The 6,399-nt window shown below is 57.7% G+C and overlaps 1 pseudogene; it reads right to left on the bottom strand.

Annotated features, from left to right (window-relative positions):
- Window positions 1–460: 460 nt before the first annotated feature.
- Window positions 461–6,399, bottom strand: part of LOC130520205 (DDB1- and CUL4-associated factor 1-like) — a 10,824-nt pseudogene continuing 4,885 nt past the window's right edge.

Here is a 6,399-nt window from a genome sequence, read left to right as displayed (position 1 = left end):
CATCACCTAGCGACAACGTGAACCAACTCATTGGTCCTTTGGCGCCGCCGCGTGGACAAAGTTGTTGCTGCACTGCGCGTCTGTCGGTAACTATGGTGATTTCAGCCGATACCGCAAACATTGAAGCAAAAGTCAATTTTAAATACCAAGATGGCCAATGTCAAAGCTAACGTTAGCTAGCCACAGTGAGCTAATCTAATCTAGCTAATGGATCAATGGGTTACAGTAAAAGATAAACAAATTACCTTGGTATATTTTCGGCACAGCCTTAAAACTGTAAAGAAAAGGTAAATGCTAAGCTAAGTTGAACAACTTGACTTGTTTTCCTGTCAAAATCAAGTGTAATTTGACAGGTTACAAACGTCTGAAGGTTGAAAACCACGAAACACGTGTCAAATTTTTAACAAACTAGTTTTTAAAAGTGCGACCGAGTTCCAGAAAGAGTGAATAAATGCATTCGTTTGGAAAAAGATCTTTTTAATGAATAAAACTTGATTTCCTGAAACATTTTATTCACAAGTGAAAACTATAATCTGCTGTGAAACTGCAGATTTAAGGCTCTGAAAAAGTCTGAAACTTTAACTTATTAAACAATTTCCTTTTTACAGCAGCAGCAACACGGGAGGAAAACGTGTGCACGTGCACGTGCGCGTACGAAGGTCCAGGACAACACGACGGAGAAGTCACATGTCACAAATCTGAATTCAAAGTCAAAATTCGGAAAAATATAAAAGAAAATCTCACAATAAAATAAAAACATTTCAAAAGGAGAAAATAAACAGATGTCATCATCCGAGCGGCCACCAGGGGGCGACCTGCTGCTGTTAGCCTGAAGTTTGACGGAAGAAGAAACTAGAAAAACCTGAAACCTGAGTTTGACCTGAGCTGAATAAAAACCTGGACCCCTGACCCGACCCGTGTCCTGACCCCTGACCTGTGTCCTGACCCCTGTCCTGACCCCCGACCCCTGTCCTGACTCCTGTCCTGACCCAAGTCCTGACCCCTGTCCCGACCCGTGTCCTGACCCCTGACCTGTGTCCTGACCCGACCCGTGTCCTGACTCCTGTCCCCTGTCCTGATTCCTGACCCCTGTCCTGTGTCCCGACCCCTAACCCCTGTCCTGACCCCTGTCCTGACCCCCGACCCCTGTCCTGACTCCTGTCCTGACCCGTCCTGACCCCTGTCCTGACTCCTGTCCTGACCCAAGTCCTGACCCCTGTCCCGACCTGTGTCCTGACCCCTGTCCTGACTCCTGACCCCTGTCCTGACCCCTGACCCGTGTCCTGACTCCCGACCCCTGTCCTGACTCCCGACCCCTGTCCCGACCTGTGTCCTGACCCCTGACCCCTGTCCCGACCCCTGTCCTGACCCCTGACCCATGTCTGACCCCTGACCCCTGTCCCGACCCCTGTCCTGTGTCCTGACCCCTGTCCTGACCCCTGTCCTGACCCCTGACCCGTGTCCTGACCCCTGTCCTGACTCCCGACCCATGTCCTGACCCCTGACCCCTGTCCCGACCCCTGTCCTGTGTCCCGACCCCTGTCCTGTGTCCTGACCCCTGACCCGTGTCCTGACATCATCAGTGGGGGACATCTCCAGGTGCGTCACCGATGGCGACAGACACAGGTGTGGTTGCTGATCAGGTGTCACAGGAGGAACTCCACTGAGAACACGGAGACGAGCATCAGACGACTGCAACCGGAAAACACTCAACTATTATGGGCTGTTGCTCAAGACGTGCTCCAGCCATGGAGCGGTCACCGTGGCAACAGACAGCTGAAGAGAGGCAGCTTTCACTCACAGTCTGGGTCAGACAGGTCCGATCCGCTGTCACTTCCCTCTGACAGGTCCAGGTCTACAGAGACCACCTCGTCCTCGTCCTCGTCCTCGCTGCTCACCAGTCGGGCCATCTGGGGGACAAAGACAGATCAAACGTTTCTCACGTCTGAAAACACGCCCCCCCACGAGAAAAGGCTCCTCCCACTTCCTCGAACAGAACCATGACTCAGCACCTCCTCCTCCGCCGGCTGCTCCTCGTCTCCGTCGGAGTTCTGCAGCTCCATCATCAGAGGATCCGTGTCCACATCGAAGTCCTCGTCCTCGTCGTCGTCGTCCGTGTCCGAGGAATCGTCCTCATCGTCGTCCTGGTCTTCATCGTCCTGGAACCACAGAAGAGGAACGATGGCGTGAAGACCAGAGTGAAAGGAGGAACCAAAGCCAGCACCAAGGATCCACCGGTCCAGGAGGATCCTCCGGTCCAGTAAGGATCCACCGGTCCAGAAGGATCCACCGGTCCAGGAGGATCCACCGGTCCAGTAAGGATCCTCCGGTCCAGAAGGATCCACCGGTCCAGGACACAAACACCACCCTTCAGCAGCAGCAGACCAACGGTTCTTTTAAACGGACCGAACTCTTCCAACCCTGAAGTGTTGGAGTTAAAGTTGAGGAAGTCCGTGGAATTCCCTGATCATTCCCAGCCTTCCTTTGATCTTCCTTTGGTCCAGGGACCAACATAGGGCGGCTGCTCCGTCTCACCTCCTCGTCTCCCTCTTCGGCCAGTTTCTGCCGGCCCACTTCGTAGAGCCGACACACCGTGTCCATGCTCGTCGTGTCCTGGTTCTGCAGGAAAGAGACGGAACGCTTCAGAACCTGCTGGAGGATGAAGGCGGAGCTCATCTGCGGAGGGGCGGAGCCTACCTCGATCACGGCCAGGTAACAGTCCCTGCTGTCGGTGCAGAGGTCAAAGATGTTCTTCTTCACGTCCACCGTGGCTGCAGGAAACGAGATGTTGAGGCCTGATCCTCCTCTCATTAATCAACAGGAAGTGACTCTACCAATGGGCCGGTAGTCCGTGGCATCGAAGGTCCTGAAGGAGGAGCCGAAGGGGCTCTTCACCTGCTGCTCCGTGGCGTCGTCTCATCATCGGCCTGCAGCATCGCTGGGAACCAGGAGAACGGTGAGGAAGCAGTGATCAGCAGTGATCAATAGTGATCAGCAGTGATCAGTAGAGATCAGCAGTGATCAGCAGTGATCAGTAGTGATCAGCAGCAGTGATCAGTAGAGATCAGCAGTGATCAGTAGAGATCAGCAGTGATCAGCAGTGATCAGTAGAGATCAGCAGTGATCAGTAGTGATCAGTAGAGATCAGCAGTGATCAGCAGCAGTGATCAGCAGCAGTGATCAGCAGTGATCAGCAGTGATCAGTAGTGATCAGCAGCAGTGATCAGTAGAGATCAGCAGTGATCAGTAGAGATCAGCAGTGATCAGCAGTGATCAGTAGAGATCAGCAGTGATCAGTAGAGATCAGCAGTGATCAGTAGTGATCAGTAGAGATCAGCAGTGATCAGCAGTGATCAGTAGAGATCAGCAGTGATCAGCAGTGATCAGTAGTGATCAGTAGTGATCAATAGTGATCAGCAGCAGTGATCAGCAGTGATCAGCAGCTGTGATCAGCAGTGATCAGCAGTGATCAGCAGCAGTGATCAGCAGTGATCAGCAGTGATCAGCAGCTGTGATCAGCAGTGATCAGCAGTGATCAGTGATCAGCAGTGATCAGTGATCAGCAGTGATCCTCCACATACCTCCGTACATGACGGTGGCGTTGCTGTTGAAGACCAGCCGGCACTGGTCCAGGGCTGGGACGGTGCGCAGCAGGTGGAAGGTCCTCAGGTCCCACTGGAGGCAGCAGTCAAGGCTGAATCATGACACAGCGAGTTTCTCTACAGACCCGGAGCAGGTTTAGGCCTGTTCCTGTCAGGCTGGATACGATCTCCGTGTTGATGACCACCTCCAGACCGTTGGGGTGGAACACGCCACTGATGTTCATGTTGAATTTGTCGAACTTGTGGATGGCGCTGGAGGCCCGGACGTCCCACAGCACGCCGTCGTTCAGCACCAGGTCATCGCTGGGGTTAAAGGTCGCGCAGTTGCGCTTGTAGTTGTTGGCCAGGACGGGCTCGTTCAGGGTCAGCGTCTTCTGACCCGTCTGGATGTCGTAGATCTGCAACAACAGCCATGAGGAGAAAGATCAGTTGTCCTGAGGGTGAAGGCGGAGGACATGAGAGCGGGGACGGCCGCCCAGACGCAGCAGAACCCGAGAGGAACCCACGTGAGCCACTTCGTCCTTGGTGCCGATGACTCGGTCCTGAGCCAGTTTACTGAACTCCACGTAATGTTCATCTACAAACGAGAGCCTGGGAAGCGAAAGAAAGGCTGAAAACAGCAGAATCACTGGGACGAGTCCACGCGGACCAAAGACACTTTACTTCTTGCTCAAGGCTCCGTCCATGTTCCAGAGCGCAGACAGAGGGAAACTCCAGGACGCAGAGGTGAGCAGCAGCTTCCCGTCCTGGAAGAACCATGAGAGACCCACCGTTAGGACCAGAATCAGAAGGGCTCAAACCCTGTCCAGGGTCCTGGTGCGGCGGCCTCGGGGCTTGATGGACCAGGAGCTTGGAACCATGGGACCCACCCTGGACGGCTCCAGGTGCGTGATGGCCGAGGTGTGGCAGTTGTAGTCGGCCACCTTCTCCCCCGAAGACACGTCGAACAAGTTCAGGCGTCCAAAGCAGGTTCCCAGCATCAGGAAACGCTCGCGGGCTCCAAAGGCACAGCAGGTGAAGCCGCTCTCGTCTCCGTCGCCCTCGTGGAGGACCGTCATCGGGCGGAACCTGAGAGCGTTTCACAAAATAAAGGCGTGAACATGGACGAGGGACAGACCCAAAGACCCTCGGGAGCTGGTGCCGACCTGCTGAATATCAGGTGTCTGTCCAGACAGCCGCGGTCCACGCCGCCATATCTGGGGTGCAGGACCGGGCCCCCAGGCGGGCGGTGAAGTTGGACGAGGCCTGGCTCCTCTGCCTGGGCTCAGGGCAGCGGTGGGGGGTGTAGAGGGAGAAGGGGGGGCAGGTGGTGACGGGGTTGGGGCAGCGGGCGTGCTGCTCCCTCAGGTACTCGGTGATGATGCCGTCCAGGCTGGGGGGGGGGCGCAGCTGCAGCTCCGGCTGCTTCTTCATGGCTGGAGTCTGAGCACACGCAGAAGATCAGGTCAAAGGGATCCGCCCCGGGGGCGTGGCTCGCCTGGATGGGGGCGTGGCTCGCCTGGATGGGGGCGTGGCTCACCTGGGTGGGGGCGTGGCTCGCCTGGATGGGGGCGTGACTCACCTGGATGAAGGCGCCGTGGTCAGACTTCTGCTTCAGTGCCCGGAGCTTCTTCCCCGAGTTGGGATGGACCGCGGGACGCTCCCGTGAGAACAGGATCCGACCCACCGGATGTGAATTCTGCACCGGAGGTCCGTGACGATGGGGGGGGGGAGGGGGGGTGCAGGAGGAGGGGGGGGTGGGCGCCGATGAGGGGGCGAGAAGATGGGGAGGCGGAGACCGAGGACACAGGAGAGGCTCCGGCCTGTCCGGCAGCACGCGCTGTGATCCCACCGGCCGACCTGCAGATCCTGGGATTCCCTGAGGGGGGGGGGGTGGAGGGGGTGGGGGGGCCGCACAGCGAGGTCGCTGACAAATTAGCCTCCTTAACGAGCGTGTGGGCGGTGTGGTGAAGGCCTTTGGCCACCAGGTGGCTCCTGATGAGCATGAGCAGCTCCCTCTCGGAGAAGGTGATGCGTGTCTGAGCCACCACGTTGGCCCTCTGCAGCCGCGCCAGCGAGATGTCCGAGCCCACCAGGAGGGGCTTCCCCGAGACCCGCTCCATCAGCTCGGCCGCGTAGCGGCAGAACCGGGCGTGCTCGCTCCGCTTGTCCTGCAGCACCGGCTCCTTCATCAGCTGGACAGAGAGAAGACGGCAGAAGCACCTGAGTCCTGCTGCTCCTCCGGAGGAACCTCCGGAGGCTCCTCTGGAGGAACCTCCGGAGGTTCTCTGGAGGCTCCTCTGGAGTTCCTCTGGAGGCTCCTCCTCCGGAGGCTCCAGAGGAACCTCCGGAGGCTCCTCCGGAGGTTCCTCCGGAGGCTCCTCCGGAGGTCCTCCGGAGGCTCCTCCGGAGGTTCCTCCGGAGGCTCCTCCGGAGGCTCCTCCGGAGGCTCCTCTGGAGGCTCCTCTGGAGGCTCCTCTGGAGGCTCCTCTGGAGGCTCCTCTGGAGGTTCCTCTAGAGGTTCCTCTGGAGGCTCCTCCGAAGGCTCCTCTGGAGGTTCCTCTGAAGGCTCCTCCTCTGGAGGCTCCTCCGGAGGCTCCTCTGGAGGCTCCTCCGGAGGCTCCTCTGGAGGCTCCTCTGGGGCTCCTCTGGAGGCTCCTCTGGAGGTTCCTCTAGAGGTTCCTCTGGAGGCTCCTCTGGAGGCTCCTCTGGAGGTTCCTCTGGAGGTTCCTCTGCTCACCTGCTGGATGTGGCTGCTGGTGAAGAGCGGCAGCCTGCTGATGATCTGCCTGATGGCGGTGCTGCGGGAGAGCCCGAC

The sequence above is a fragment of the Takifugu flavidus genome, unplaced genomic scaffold (assembly GCF_003711565.1).
Source record: "Takifugu flavidus isolate HTHZ2018 unplaced genomic scaffold, ASM371156v2 ctg304, whole genome shotgun sequence".
NCBI lineage: Eukaryota > Metazoa > Chordata > Actinopteri > Tetraodontiformes > Tetraodontidae > Takifugu > Takifugu flavidus.
Note: the sequence above shows the minus strand (reverse complement) of the source record. Positions and strands in the feature narration are given on the sequence as shown.